This window comes from Haliotis rubra, unplaced genomic scaffold (genome assembly GCF_003918875.1).
Source record: "Haliotis rubra isolate DU_JTF1 unplaced genomic scaffold, ASM391887v1 Scf1080, whole genome shotgun sequence".
Lineage (NCBI taxonomy): Eukaryota > Metazoa > Mollusca > Gastropoda > Lepetellida > Haliotidae > Haliotis > Haliotis rubra.
The window spans coordinates 293,159-307,617 of record NW_025764982.1 but is presented as its reverse complement, the minus strand read 5'-3'; positions in this window follow the sequence as shown (position 1 = coordinate 307,617).

The window sequence follows — 14,459 nt, the reverse complement described above, 5'->3', positions numbered from 1 at the left end:
TTCTTTATTGCATTTGGATTGGATGAGTTTCTTAAAGAAAGCAACCTTCAAAAAGTGCAAGCAATGAGAATGAATAAGGATTTATGGAATCGTTTGAAAACACACGGGATGTAAGCTGTAGAACTGTTGAAAATCACTTTTTGAAATTTGTCTTTGTAGTATGTATGTTTATACAGAAGATATGGGAAGGACGTATGACATTTATGATTCTTCATAACATTCTCTGCCAATTCCTGAACAATTACTCCGATTAACAGCAAGAACAAATAAGACATTACAGGCGTCATTTTTCTAAATTCTCAAGTTTATTGAAGTTTGTAGAAAACAATTGTTTGAATATCAGTCAGGAAATGTATATCCTTTATAGACAAAATAACATTTGCAAGTTGAGTAAAACCGTTTTGGATAGAGAGTCAATACATGCTATTATCAAATGTTAATAAACTTTGTCAGGCAAACAGTAGCTTCTTGGTAAATTTAGTGTAAAAAAAACAGAAAAATGAAAATGATTTCCAGGTGAGTGAAGTAGCTCTCAATCGTAATGGTATCTCTTGTCAGACTCACAATCATGTAACTCATATTGACAATGAGAGACCTATGAATATCTGGGCAACAAGCCAATGCTTATCTTAAAATGCGACTAACTTTTACGAATGGTCAGACTCCCTGGCTTGGTTTATACATGTCAGCATATCTGAAATGCGTAGACCGATGCTCATAATGAATGAATCAATGGATTATCTGATCCACGCTCGATTATTTACAGACCACCGTCATATGGCTTGAATATGGTTGAGTGTGGATTTAAAAGACAAAGAAACAACCAACCAAACGATGTTCAGATGTTTATTGATTATTGACATGTGATTGAAGATGCCATGGTTGTTACAATCCGACAAGCGTGTCAAGATGAGGGTTGACTACTTATCCAATCCAATATATGGCATCGAAGTGTCAGTCTCTGTGATATAGTGTGTTTCAATGAAAAGTCACAAGAGAGATAACTGGGATTATATATCATCTAGGTGGTAGTAACTGCCGCCTTGTGTCTCCATATCAAAGATGTGTAAACCAAATATAATGAGCAAGACAGTGTAAAAATTTATCAGCATTAGCTGAACAATCATAATCTCTCCATTCAACTTTATCAATTTCAATATTAGTTTTCATGTTTAATAAAATGCACATTATGTCACTTAAAGCAGTGTCAATGGACACAGATCGTTCAATAATGTCTTCGATACAGATAATTAAGTGAGGAATTTAGGTAAATTGAAAAAAGTGAGTGTAAGCAACAGGGTTTCTTTTATATCGTAACTAACAGACATGCTTGCATGCAAAGCGAAGTTGTCCTTATCCCCGTTTTTTCAGTGCCTCAGGTTTGGTATCTCCAAAACTATCCTTCTATTAACCCTAAGTGATATTGTTGGAAGATTGCTAAAAGCGATGTAAACTTAAACTCACTCATTCACTACTACTATTACTACCACTATAAAGATTAACCCACGTTCGCTACTGCGTACAAATAGCATGACACGTCATTACAGTGACCCATGCGTAAACGTAATTGCACTTCCTCAGGTCTGTGAGCTGGTGTAAAGTAGATGGTCTTATTCATTATGACATACTACGTTATCCACTCACACTTTTAGCACGGCAGTGTTCAATCAAAAGCTTCAACCCCTGGAGAAATTTAAAGGGATCGGTGCATTCAGCGGCGCCATTGAGAGTGTCACTTTCACGGATAATGTATTACTTATTGGCATGGAAAAGGCCAATCTCCACTTTATCAATCATAATGTTATGCCATACAGCCCCTTTCTTCATTGATAGAGTATGTCGAGAATTATGGTACGTCTGACACAACTGCTGCTAATGCCATGCACTGTGTCGTTTTTAGCCCAATGCTTCATTTACAGATTATTGGCGCTTGGAGGCTTAATAAAGATAGAAGACGAGGGGTTAGATATCTGGTAATAAATCTCCTGATTCAACCAAGAACTCTTTTTACACTCATCAATCGAATTAGGGAAAGGTTTCGCGGACGCTGGTAAACCCCTTTCATCTTCAATTCTCAAGAAAGGTCTCTGGAACGCAAGTTAACTGCTGTTATTGTTGTATTGATGTCTTGTACAGACTGCGAGGTAAGGAATTGACCAACGGCTGGGGAGTTACTCTCTGTGGACGGATGGTGAGATTGTGAACGCTATCCTGATGACCAGATGACAAGACCAACAGAGAGGCCGTGTGTCTTCACAGCGCATTGCAAAATAGTTTTGCTCTTAGCAGTTAATTATTTCAAATAATGTTTCTACCTAGACTTTATGTGATATCATGTATCTTCAGTCTGTTGTAAGCTTAACCCTGTTTCTGCAGTTTTGATCGGTTGTCACCGAGGATCATGAAGTTAATGAAGATGAAGAATAAGTTTTTTTATAAAGATGTGTCAGTGAGTGAGTATGGTTTTCCACCGCTTTTAGCAATATTCAAACAATATCACGTCAGGGAAGACCAGAAATGGCCTAATCACGTTTAAACCATGTGGGGAATTGAAACCGGATGTTCCGCTTGACGGGCGAAAGTTTTAACTCCCAGACTACCCTATCGCCCCAAGGTTGGAATACTTCATGTGTACAGATTTATTCCACATTCAAAGTCCAACTAGATATCTTGGAATTACGACAGTTGTGCAGAAATACAGGGATTGTGAAGCGTTTCAGTAAAGAAAAACGATTGGCAAAAATATTTTTTATAATACATTGGGTGTCTGTTTTAATGTCTCGGACCAAACATTGCTTGTAGTGACGAGAAGAAATCAACCTTAAAAGTGGACTCCGAGTTTATTTTTACGATTCTGAACATTAGCATCTGAATGTAAATGTGGCGTCCATTTCAAACACATTGGAACCATATTCACTTGTTCACTCCCAAACCACAGGGGCCTTGAAACAACAAATCCCCGTTCGAAGTTCATTGTTGGGATTCTGAACATTAGTATATCAGGTGCTAATGAATAATACCGGCTTAGTCTGACCCACTGGTGGCATCCGCTTCAATCCGTTGTAATTGAATTGTTCACTCCAAAAACATGGGCACATTTGGTACAAGTCAAAGTGATGTACAAATGTGTAGTACATTAAACTAGCATCGGTTGTGTTAGACGTACCATAATCCTCGACATACTCTATCAATGAAGAAAAGGTGAGTATGACATAACATTATGATTGATAAAGTGGAAATTGGCCTTTTCCATGCCAATAAGTAATACATTATCCGTGACACTCTCAATGGCGCCGCAGAATGCATTGATCCATTTAAATTTCTCCAGGGGTTGAAGCTTTTCACTGAAGACTGTCGTAATAAAAGGATAGGGTATTCAAATTAACTATGAGTGAGTAGATAGCGATGTACGTCAAAATCAATAAGACCATTTACTTTACACCAGCTCACAGACCTAATGATATGCCAATACCTTTGCGCATCGGTCAATGTAATGGCATGCCATGCTTTTTGTACGCAGTAGCGAACGTGCTTTAATCTTTATAGTGGTAGTGATTGTAGTAGTGAGTGAGTGAGGTTAGGTTTACGCCGCATTTACCAATATCCCAGCAATATCACGGTGCGATAGTAGAAGGATAGTTTAGAGATACCAAACCTGAGGTACTGCGAAAACGGTGATTAGGAGAGCTTCGTCATTGGGATGCAAGCATGACTGTTAGTTACGATATATAAAGAAAACTGTTACTTACACTCACCCTGTCACTTTACCTGAATTCCTCACTTAATTATCTTTATTGCAGAAATTGAACGATCTGTTCCCTTTGACGCTGCAGCTTCAAAGTTAAGATATCATTTATGAAAGATCAATAGTGAATAGATTGTAAAACCTCCAGAGCTGTTACAGGAAATTCATGCTCAGTAGTCAGTAGGAACATTTACGTTTGTGATGTGATAATATGTTCCAAACCGTCTCAGAACGTTTGATAAACTGACAATGTTTTAATAAGAATCAGATGGACAAAATCCACGTGTTCCCGTATTATCAGTCAGTCGGGGCAAAGTAACGAGAAAACGTGTACAGTTTTCATAGAAAAATCAAGTACTGTTTGGATGACAGAACGTCATTTTTAATGAAAGCAGATAATCTCGTTCATACTTGGATCTATAGATATTAATATAAAATTAATAGTAAGACTTCTGTGATTTGACGCATCCTGAAAATAAAAAATAAATAGGTGAGTCAGTTTGTAACGTAATATCAAAAGATAATATATTCTCACAAAGACTGCCTGCTTAAAAAATACAACGTAAGAGCAAATTTGTGCACGACGGCCTAAAATCCTTAGCATCATCTACCGAATCAAGTGAATGAAGTTATAATGAAGTTAAGGAATATTACCTGATCAGAGGCGCATGATCCTTTTATCTGGAGAATGCATCAAGGTTCAAGGTTGTCATATGAAGCATCGTAGAATCGTTTATCTTTAATAAAGGCTAGATTATGTCTTGCCTGAAACTGCACTATTATCAATTATTCTTTCATCGTTGCTCATGCTATTTCATAGACCAACCATATTACAGGATGGAATTGGCTCAACCTCAGACTTTGTCCTCAAAGGACCTTTAATTTTGAACATCACAAAATCGTGCGCTTTGATAAACTACAATTTAACTGATTAATGCATTTATTCCTGTGCATACCATCTCAATTTCAGTTGTATTCACCTAAAAAAGGTTAAATTGAAGTTTTATCCAATCTGAACAAAAACAGCAAAAACTCTTAGAACAGTCTGATATTGATCCTTTCTAATATTATAGGATTTACTTTGCAGGATATTGGAAGATTGTTCAAGTACATGCAATCTATGAACATGGGTGACACTTTTTGAAAATAGAGAGTCTTATTTTACTTTTAAGACATATTGAGAAAAGTCGACATTAATCGCTTTCAATTCTCAAAGTTGATTATCTCAATTTCAGCAACGTGTACGCGTAACTGGCTGCATGGTGCGTCTGGTTCTGACTCGACCCGTGAAGATCCAGGTAAGAATTGATCTTCAGAAACCCATGCTTGTCGTAAGAGGCGACTAACGGGATAGGGTGGGCAGGTTCGCTGACGTGGTTGACACATGTCATCGGTTCCCAATTGTTCGTAGATCGATGATCATGCCTCTTGATCACTGGATTGTCTGATCATGATCCACGATGACAACCGATAAAAACTGAAGAAACAGTGTTAAGCTTATAACAGACTGAAGATACATGATATCACACAAAGTCTAGGTAGACCATTATTTAAATAATTTACTGCTAAGAGCAAAACAATGCCGCTGAATGCACCGATCCCTTTAAATTTCTCCAGGGGTTGAAGCTTTTGACTGAACACTGTCGTGACAAAAGTGTGGGATATTCAAATTAGCTATGAGTTGATGTACGTTAAAATCAATAAGACCATCAACTTTACATCTACAAGTGCAATTAGGTTTTCCAGAACACTGTAATGACGTGCCTAGTAGTAGTAGTAGTAGTAGTAGTAGTAGTAGTAGTAGTAGTAGTAGTAGTAGTAGTAGGTTTACAGGATGAGTATTCTGTATTACCTAGCGGGCAGAGGGGCTGCTTTTCATGGTACTCCCCTGTTCCATTGAAAAAAGACTGGCAGGGGCGATGGGATAGCTTAATGGTTCAAGTGTTCGTTCGTCACGTCGAAGGCCCATGGTCGATTCCCAACATGGGTACAATGTGTGAATCCCACTTCTGGTGTTTCCTGTCGTGATATTGCTGAAAACAGTGTAAAACCACACCCACTCACCCAGCAGTTTGGGATGTACCATGTCTAAGGCACTGAAAACAACAGGGAGCAAGAAAGCTTTGTACTTGGGATGCTGTCGTCACTGTTAATGAGACGGAGATATGTTAGAATCACTTTAACCTTGGTGTTCACCACCCTGCCTGCCTTATATAACCACCCTGCCTGTCTTATTGGTGTATATAATGTATCTGGAAATGCGTTCTTACTGGTTTGAAGACCCGGGTTGGATTCTCCACATAGGTACAATGCGTGAAGGCCATTTCTGGGGTCCCTGTCCGCCATGATATTGCATGGACATGACTAACAGCTGAGTAAAACCCAACTCACTCACGAAATCATACTTAGGCTGAACGACCATGATGCTGATCAACCAACTCCTTTTTTTCAGTCAACCTAACAACAACTTCTTGTCACCATACAGCATTATTCCCACTCCTCAGCTGACCCTTGTTATATGTTAAACACGCACTGCGTCATGGTAAATCTATGTCTTTTTTACTTAATGAAAGGGTCATGAGCGATCCGTTTCCACTGACTTTACAGTTTCCAGTATTCAACTGACACTTCAAACTTTAAGTGTATAATGTGCATTTTACACTTGTTAAAACTAATATTGAAAATACTAAAGCTAGATGAAAAGATTATGATGGAACTATCGACCTGCACAGCTAACTCTTTTACACGTTATTTCTTGTTTTCCAAGTTTTTATGATTTTCAAATCTTTGGATGATATGCTCTGTTGTACCTTCTGTAGCTTGTAAAATGTCAAGCACCTAGATAGCATATCCTATGCGTTCTCACATTGACTATCTGTTGGATTGCACGGTTGCTGGCATCTGCACTAGCGTTGAATTTTGTAATTTTTGTTTGTATTTTAACCAAAATTTTACTTTAAAAAAAAAAAAACTTCAATAAATTTTTTCGGCCATCAACGATGAAAACGCAAAAGTGAGAGTTCGAAACATGACACATGCAATGTCCTCTTGCTCTTGCTGTGTTTTGTAGTAATTGGCAGGGAATGTTGAGATAAAGAATCGTATTTTGTAATGTTGAGGTAAACAATCACATGTTGCTACAAGCACTAATTTGTTGTTTATCAAAGTAATTGTTCAGGAATTGGTGGAGAATGTTAAAGGTCACATGCAACCAAAAAATCAAACATAATTAAATCACAATTATCACTTATTCATGACATATAATATACATTGCTGGTTATGAAAAAACCCATATAAACAAAATTATAAGTGTACAATCGCAAATCAAAAGTGCAAAATTGTGTACTTCGGTTTACTTCCCAAGAAACGAAGCAGCCGGGATACCGAACCCAGTCAGAGCGGGTGGGTGTGCACTCAAGTGTAACGGCTGGTTCATTTGCAGATGCCCTCACGGCTCATTGTGTGTGTATATATAGAGGTGTTGGGTTTTGTAAATACATGCTCATTTTTGTGTGTATAACCTTTTGCAATCAACAGACATCATAACATGTCATGTGTTCAAGTATCACACCTGCCTGTCTGTGTAATTACATAATGTGACAGAGACCGAACTCGAGCCATAAATCAATGCATTTTGTTTATGGTGTATAGCCTGATTGGTGTTAAGTTCAAATTGCATGTGGTCAGTGATCGCAGTTGTGTATTGAATATTGTCATTAGCAGACAGGCAGGCAGACACACAGGTGTCAATAAAACAAGACATTGAGTTTTGTCTGTGACAATGACATATCTATATCACAGTTAGAAATGTTGTCAACGCTAAATAATGACATTGTTTTTAAGTATCGAACTGAGAAAGGGACTCGGTAAGAAGAACGTGTGGTGAAATAGACAAATGAAATTATATAAACAGTTAATTTACTGTCATAACATATAAAAAGCTCGCGCCTGTGAGATATCAACAAAACATTAGAAAAATAGCTCACACCAAAGCCTTCACCGAGTATTCACCGGACAACCCGCTTCCAAGTTGCGCGAACCTATTTCACTGCGCACGTGCTATGAGCGCAGCCCCGCTGTTGGAACCACTTGAATTCCCCCCAAACGCTGGGGGAAAATAAGTGAATCGTTTGAACTACGATTTCGCGCGTTTTTTTTCATCGCGTTATTTTTCAACTTTATAAGTTGAATTTGCATTTTTGATGATTTGTTTCGGTAAGTCCATACCGAAAGGTATCAGAATCTGCAAAGTTGTGTTTTACGTTGCATGTGACTTTAAGATAAAGAATCATATATGTCTGACCACCTTCCCAGAAATTCTGTATATACATACATTCTACAAGCACCAATTTCAAAATATATCTTTCAATGGTTCTGCACCTTACATCCCGTATGTTTCCAAACAATCCCATAAGGCAACATTCAATCTCATTTGTTGCTCTTGTAGAATGTTGCGCTTCTAGATAAACTCATCCTGCCCAAATGCAATTGAAAACACTTCATTATAAATCAATGTTGGGAAGTTGTTTTAAGGATGCCGTTACGCATATCGCTTTGAATCGCTACTTCTAATCATACTGTTATCTTCAAAGATGATGTTTGAAATTTTTTTGATTATAGATGTATTGAAAAATTAAAACTCGATTAGAGTTCGGTCAAATCTGCTTTAAGAAACATGTATTTATTAAGATTCTAATTAGGAATAATTTGCTTCCCATTGGAAATGTCAACCTCACTATTTTCCAAATAATTTTAAATTTCTGCTTTCATTTCAGTCGTTGCACTTGTGGAATGTTATGAAGACACTTTTACACTGAACTTAATGTTTGCTTATTCCGCCGTGTGTCTAATCAAGAAGCGAAGATTCGCCATGAAGCCGCAATACAATATTACGACATCCTTTACCAATGATCGATAGTTAGTTCATGCTCAGTATTCAGCCGACAGTTTTGCGTATTCGATGAGATAATGTGTTCCACTGCATTTCAGAACGTTTCATAAACTGACAAACTGGAAAGTAGAATTGAACTTTGTGAAGGGTTCTTTTGACGGTTCAAAATACTGGTGTGAACAGTGAAAACACTTCTGTGTCTTGACGTATCCTTAAAATGAAAGAAGAGATATCTACACTTTAATCCCAAAATGAATGTCATTCTGCCACGTTCAATATAACGTAAAAGCAAACATTACACAGAAACGTAAATGCATCAAGTCAACATTTTAAGATATAATGAAGTTTACGGATGGGACCTGATCAGAGGCACTTGATCCTTTTATCTGGCGAATTCATCATTCTTAGTTGTTCAAGGTAGTCATTTGACAAATGATTGATTCTTTAATCTTTAATGTGTTGCCTGAAACTGCACTATCATCTATAATTTTTTCATCGTTTGTTATACTTTTTGCATAAAAAACATAGTACATGATGTAATTCTTCCAACCTCAGACTTCCTGGAATGACTTTGAACTTCGAACATCACAAAATCGCGCACCTTGATAAAATGCAATTTTACTGTTTAATGCATTTGTTCCAGTGCAAAACATCTCAATTTCAGACGATATTTTATTCGCTTATAAACTTTACCTTCAAGCTTGAATGTAAAGAAACGTGAATGTAAAGAAACGAAAAAAGTCTCAAAGCAACCTGATATTCAACTAAGAGGCAATGCAACATGAAATCCTTTTTGAGACTATTTGCTTTGCTGGATTTTTCAAGTAAATGCAGTCTTTAAATTTGTACATGTCTTTAAATGTACAGTGGTGTCATACCTTAACATGTTGAGTCAATTCCACACAAATCGCTTTCGATTGATTATCTCGGTACAAGACGCTGTTCTGCTTTCAGTAACGTGTATGTCTAAGAGGCTGCATCTTCCGTCTGTTCGTTATTCCACCTGCTAAACTACTCTATACGTACGTATACAGTGGGAAAGCCTCCTGCTATTAACCTTAGGTCATCTCGCCGAACACCCTGGTTTGATACCCTTTGGGGTATAACATGAGAAGTCCGTTGCTTGTCTATTTTCACTGTTCCCCGCCCAGTGACTGATGAAATATTGCTTAAGTCCTGTGTGCCTGATTGGGTAGTACATTTAATGACATAATTTTACTCATGGTACTGAAGGTATCATGCAAATCTTGTAAACAATATCTCCAAGGTTTGTCATGCAACGTTATGTAATCATTGTGTTTTTCAGAGGCAGCTATAATATTTCCAATTGATTTCCAGAACAGAACAACATTGACTTAATTATGGGCTCTGGCTTCACATTTGTAACGTCTTCAATTTTTGGTTAACTCTGTTTCCAAACTTTGCAAGCATCAGTTGTGAAAACCAATCAAAGCTTCAGATGCAAATAGCGTTATTCGGTCTCACGGGAATGGCCTTGAGGGTCGAGCCAGACAGGTCATGGAGAAATAATGCCAAAAAATGTCACAGCAATGCCAAAAGCCAATAAGTGAACTAATTTCATTCGTCATGTATTTCTCTCTTGCAGGCGAATTGACGATGATGTTGGACAAAAAGAGTCCACGCAGATACGTTTGCATACACAGAGATAAATTTTACTGATCAACTGCAGTGGAATTTTACCATTTACCAAGGAAACATAGTAAACGTGAATAATCTTTTTATGTTTCAAAAGTCCACAGAAATCATATCTTAGATATCTTTACACAAAATCATATAGTCTCACTGAAATACCGACATCAGTTTTGTATTATGCCGTACAAGTTCTTGCAAGAAGTGGCATATTTATGTGGTTAGTCACATCACAATCTTTATCAGATTTTCTACGTGTCATTCAATGTACCCTGATTGAATATAACATTAGCTAATACTTTTATGTTTGATTTAACAGACATAATTGACAGTTCAGCTTATCGTCATAACACCACAGGCCATCTGTTAATATAGTTTAAAAACAATGTCTCCAAGATTTGTGATACAAGGTCATGTAATAGAGAACTACACTTTCAGAGGCAGCTACATTATTTTCAGTTGTCTTCCACATACTGATGGCGGAAGAATAACAGGATTGATTTAATTATGGGTTCTGGCTCCACATTTCTGATTGATATCATGTTGTGACTGCATTCTATGTTGAATCTATTTGAAAGAAACTTTGTTTGCAAGCATCAGTTATCACAATCGAGGAAAAATTCAGATGCATACAGTATTATACTCACGGGAATGGCGTTGAGTGTCGAGCCAGACAGGCAATGGACGAATAATGGCAAAAAATGTCACGGCAATGCCAGAAGCCAATAACTACTTTAATTCGTCATGTATTTCTCTTTTGCAGGTTAATGACGATGCTGTTTGACAAAGAGTCCATGCAGATAACTTTGCAGACACATTATTAAATCTAATTGATCGACTGCAGTGGAGCTTTACCCCTTGCAAAGGAAAAGTTATGATCATCCTTTTTCATGATTGAAAAGTTGAATACAAAGAAATCATATCTTAGATATCTTTAGTATCTTTACACAAGGTCACATCGTCTCACTGAAAAACCGGCACCTGTATTGTACCGTCCAAGCCCATACAAGACGTGGCATATTTATCCGGTTATCATACCACAATGTTTATCAGATTTTCTACGTGTCATGTCATGTATCTAAATGAATATAGTATGTAGTTCACTTTAACCCATCACTCTTTATTAGCGAATGCCCATCTATTTGATCCAACAGACATGTACATACTTTCCTATTAATTTCACTCTTAGCTAATACCTTTATGTTTGATTTAACAGACATAATTTTCTATTGATTTCTCTTCCCTCACCTGCAGGTAACAGTTGGAATGGCTGGAAGCTTTGAATACGTATATACTTAAATTATACCCCAGTACAATTAGTGTATGAGTATACAGTAACCAAACCATCACAAAAAATACAATTCCTGTGATGTTCCTGTGCAGAAATGAGTATAACCGCTGAACTAGCTGAAAGTGTTTCAGTTTTATTTTCATAAGGCTAGAACACATCGACTTACATCGTCTTTTTAAACAGGTCTTAATGACACCTTGATAGCTTTCTAGGACGCATTCTCTTCTTCAATGAAAAGGAATCAGCGGAAATATTTTCCGATCGCTGTATTATACCTGCAATATCGCTGTGAGTGGTGCAATGTAACGAAAACACATGCATAATTTGTGTTAAATCACAAAACATTCAGTGGTTAGCGGTCGTTTGAGTGAGTGAGTGAGTTAAGATTTAAAGTCGCTTTGGCAATATTTCAGCCGTATCGTGACTAAAACAACATATATATTTACAATAATTAAAGATAGAGTATAAAATCCTGTCAACGAAGGACACTAAAACAACTAGAATATCACAGATATAAATGTAAAAATAGTAATTAAATCTAAAACATTTTAACTATGGAGGACAACACAATATACAAATAGGCTATAGATCACCAGCAACTGAGCGATCGTTTGAAGCGCCACATATATTGGTTCCATTCCAATCATGGACACAGTGTGTGAAGACTTCTCAGAGAAGAACAGGATACAGGATCGTTGCAAACTCAGAATACCCACTCATCATTTATAAGACAAGGTGACTACGAATTTTGTAATACCCAATCAACCTTCACGGTTGTGCAGAATTCAATTAATTTTCTCTATGACCAAAGTATTTGAGACCCATCAACGGTACTTGTTTTGAAGGTTGAACAAAATATCATTTGTACAAAAACGCTTTTATGTGTGGAAAATGCATAATTTGAAAGTGTAGCATCCTAATACGGCAGAATTAAACGAACGCTTTTTCAGTCATGGGTGGTAATGTTTCATTCCCAACATCATTAGTTTCACAAGTCCCTGACTCCTTGTTCTTTTCTTGGTGCAAGGCAACACGATTCCATTCCTTCTTAATTGTTAAATATTGATCTTTTATCTTTGTTCGACCCTTTGACATTTCAGGAGTCTTGCGAGATGACGGTCTTTGATCAGGAGACTTCAGATCATCACTGCTTTAAATTATGTAACGGGACTGAATAAGGCAATACACCACCACAGAAGAATTTGAGCAGTGGGATTCTTCTTTTACGAAATGTTACTTTTATTGTGCTTCCTTTAAATGGTGATAGCGATTCACTGCTGACGACAAGCCTGACTGGTGACGTGACTGCTGTCGATAGTATGTTTGCACTGTTAATGAGATTAGTGATTGGTTGATTGCTGATAAATAAGATGGCTGATTCTTAGTGAATGATTGATGACTAACTTACCATGATTGACTATGAAATATACTTCATGACTGGCATGTGACGATTGACCTTTGGTGATATACTGATGACGACAACGGTGACTACTGACTGGCATACTGAGAGAAGCAAATAACGGAACACAGAAAAATTCAAGCATTCCTTTAATATTTCCCAGCTTTCATCATCAGCTTTGAATGGGCTGTGGGAGGAAATCTGAAAATAAATAAAGGATCATAGCGATGAAGTGGTGTTCCCATATTTGTTTCCTTCAGTATATTAAATAGTGGTCAAAGAATTCGCGGGTCATGATGAAAACTTGGGTTGTTACATCATGGATAGTGTGCCATGCCCTTGTCTGATGTCCCAAGAAGTGATATTGCTAAATGCGGAGTTAAACAAACTCACTGGGTGAATGAGTGAGTGAGTGAGTTTGGTTTTACGTCGCTTTTAGCAATATTCCCGCAATATCACGGCGGGGGAGACCGGAAATGGGCTTCACACATTGTACCCATGTGGGGAATCGAACCCGGGTTTTCGGCGTTACGAGCGAACGCTTTAACCACTGGGCTACCCCACCGCCCACTTGGTGAATGAGGTTTGATCAGTGGTGAATGAGTGACAATAACTGTAGTGATGATATTTTAGAAACACAGTTACTTTGGTCCAGTCAATCTTTAGGATAATAATTATCCATTCGTTATATTTGTGTCATGTCATTGTGATTTCATTATTTTCACTTAATGCCAATATGAATACCCGATACTTTGCAATGAACACAAAAACTTAAGATGCATTTTACTTGTCGTGAAGATACTGACGCGAAGGCTTTAGTTTCCAGTGAACAAAAAACATCAAAATGAATCAAATGATAATGCCTTGACCTTTTTAAACTGGTGGCAGAGACTGATTTCAGCGTATAGAAGGAAAGACGAATGCCACGCAAACCTGTTGTTAACACGAAGAACCATATATGTTTAATCAGGCATACATTTTGTTTGTTTTATTGTCTTAAAAGCAATATTAATACTAGGAGATATTGGTTTCTTTGTTCTATCTCTGATGTCAATGTTTCTGATGGGTACGTTCAGATCTTACATCACAGATAGTCCATTTAGAAGGGATCATATATTATGGCATAGTCTTGAATTTGTGCTTTGTCGCTTATCAAAGTATACATATTGTCAAAGATGTTCGGTGTGTGGTAAACAAACGAATTTGTATGAACGGAATCGGATCTATGGAGCAGGTGGAATAGTTTTTATTTTTATTTTTTATTTTTATTTTTATTTTTTAAATATTTTTTTTTAATATTTTTAATTTTTTTTAAATAGTTACTGTGGAATGAAACACTAAGGTCCTTTACTTTTATAGACTAAAGACTTTTAAAGACTTAGAATTGATCTTCAGCCTCCCGTTCTTGGCGTAATATTTATATTTTACTTTGAAAGTTTTGGGACTTACGTACCCTCTCAGGAACTTCAGGAAAAGAATCTCA